The sequence below is a fragment of the Morone saxatilis genome, unplaced genomic scaffold, assembly GCF_004916995.1.
Source record: "Morone saxatilis isolate NCDOM2014 unplaced genomic scaffold, NCSU_SB_2.0 Contig0, whole genome shotgun sequence".
Lineage (NCBI taxonomy): Eukaryota > Metazoa > Chordata > Actinopteri > Moronidae > Morone > Morone saxatilis.
In genome coordinates this window covers 3,624,179-3,627,176 of record NW_023339650.1, presented here as the reverse complement: position 1 = coordinate 3,627,176, position 2,998 = coordinate 3,624,179, and positions in this window count along the sequence as shown.

Genomic DNA, 2,998 nt, shown 5'->3' with positions numbered 1-2,998 from the left:
TTTCTCAGAGTACTGTCGTTTAGCTTCTCTCACCGCCTTGCTAAACTTGTACTTTGACTCCTTATCTCCTGTCCCTGTCCCCACGCTTGCTCCTTCTGCAACTTTAACTGTTTGAGTTTTTTCTAGTGAAAGAGCTCCGGGTATTACAGCTAGTAGTCAGTTAACAAACAAAACAAGAAAAAACAATGCGCACCAACACAAAGAGGCAACCGTTCATGGCGCCATCTTAGGTTATACCTATATATATAAAATCATGCAGGTTGTCCACATCAGGTCTCTGAGCTTCTCCTTGCTTGGGGCCTGTATCTAGGATCAGTGTGGGATTGTTCCAGATGGTCTAAGAACTAGCTAAAATACTTCCCTCAATAAAGATGAGTTGGCATCTGTAGAATTCCCTTTTCCCTATTGTTAGTATTTTGAATATGGTCAAGGCAGACGGCCACCCACCTACAGCTGGGGTCTGTCTGAGGTTTCTACCTCTTAAAAGGAAGTTTTTCCTTGCCACCGTCACCAAGTGCTTGCTCATGGTGGGAACTGTTGGGTCTCTGTAAATAATTTTATAGAGTACAGTCTAAACCTGCTCTATTTGAAAAGTGTCCTCAGATGACTTCTGTTATGAGTTGGCGCTATACAAATAAAATTGAATTGAATTGTAGAATTTTTCTGATGAATTCCAATTTGTAAAAGCTTCAAAACTAATTTGTTTGAGAAGTAAATGTGCCAAATATTATTTTGATCACATGGTCCAAGGAGCTCAATTCCACATTGCTAATTCTATTACTCACATATTAAACTCAAAGTTTAGATTATATTCTGTTGAATAGATCACTTATGACAAGAGGCAACTGTTTATCTCTGTTAGGCTGATGGTTATTTTGATAGTATTATGAAATTTGTATGAATATAACCTCAGTCTTCTGTGGGTTACAATATCTGCAACCCAACTGTGATGTGGCACCTACCTACAAGACCCCATTTTGGTGTGCGAAACAGGGATGTGTCTGAAATTACGTAATATTGGTCATTCGTATTGTTAGTCTCAGACTAATCAGCTCACCCTGTTTGTTTAACCTGAAAAACGCCCTCACAGTGAGGATGATCACATTTATTATTCAAAATGGAAGAACCAATCTTCTCCAGGATTTGACCTTTACGCTTTGTGGATTGTGTGTTTGTATTGTGTTTTTCAAGATATTTTTTTCTTGGCACTTTTTACCTTTATTGGATCGGAGCTGGACAGAGACAGGAGAGGGGCAAAGGCCCCAGGCTGGAATTGAATGTAGCTGTATGTGTTTATGTTTATTGTGCATTTCACATTCCTTGTTTCTGCCCAAATTGTATAGCCATCCAAAGTTCACCCTATAACAAAATTTGAATTTTTTCATAATCAGGGGTGAAAATTATGAATTACTCACATTACTGTAATTAAATATTTTAAGTCTTAACTATGCATTACACTATGTAATCTACCCTGCTGCTTTTAAAATCATAATTCGAATTTATACCCTATATATATATATCTATATTTTTTGGTACCGAAGGTTCACATAAGGCAGAAGCATTACAACACATCCCATGTCTGTGACATATTCTACAGATATAGACATTAAAAGTGTAGTGAAAGGTGTATATGTTGCTGGTATAAAGTGGATATGTCTATGAACAGACCCTTTTCACTGTTTATTTTTGCTAGGAGTGAAGCCTTGCTGCAGCAGCAGCTGAGACGTGACATGCACAACTCGTGCTGACAGTGTGGCTGCTCTAACCTACTAACATGGGTATCAAAATAAAAAGGCAGATGTTCTGCTAAGAACTGCAGATGCAAGTATTGACCGGGCCTTATTCTTGAGCAAAGATTTTACTCTTTACATTAGTGGTCACTATTGCTTAGTAGTATAATGTTCTATAGAGTTGGTTGTCACATGTTCTAATGGTGTGCTTCATGTAAAGCTGTCAAAAGGAAAGTCAGTAAAGGTCAGATAAATCATTTTACATTTTTGGTGTGTCCATCTGAATATATACTCATTATTTTTTTCAAATACAATCCATGATTCCGTCTTGCTATTTTTCCATTTTTTTAATGGTCCTGGAAACTTTTATTAACAATAATTCAAAACATTCTCTTATGGTTCATCACAGTTACACAATGTATTTAATACTGTCATCTTGTTCATTAGTCAACAGGTAAAAGACAAAAGATGTTACATTACAGAGGAGTATGAAATTGTTGGAATAGTATTGAATTGATTACATAATGATGTGAGATTAAGATGTGGTCACTAATGTACCAAATTTGAGCCTTGCTATGCCCTGCCCCTTTTTCACTCTGTTCTCTATTATATATTATATATTGATTTATTTTGTTATACCTTTTTATTTATCATTTGTTATTCTATGATTGATGATGATTATCTTGTTCTATGTGTGTAGCATGAAGGAACAACTTTTTAATTTTGTTATACAAACTTGTGTTGTGTAATGATGAATACATTTCCTTGATTCATTGATGTAAATTAGCTAGCTAGTTAGCTAGTGTTTTGCTGAACAGGCCTCTTATGCCTTTTGAAGACAGTTAAAAGAGAAGAAGCAGCTACATATTCACATCTTAAATTGGCTATTATTAGCTAAATGTTAGCTAACTGGCTAACTAACGACTCTGTGTTTCCATCGCTTGGTGCTCAAACCAAGTCAAAGTGGATGGACACTGTTTCTTTTTATGTGAAGATGAAACCATATTATCCTCACTAGCTCATTGCTGCTGTTAACATTCTCCCAAATGTAAATTCAAAAGATGCACTGCATAATTATATATATAAATAACTAAATATTGATTTATTTTATGTTATACTATTTTATTTATCCTTTGTTATTCTATTAATTTGATTATCTTTTTTCTATGTGTGTAGCATGAAGGAACTACAAACTTTCATTTTGTTATACAATGTTGTGTTGTATAATGATGAATACATTTTATTATATTGTATTACTTTATTAATCC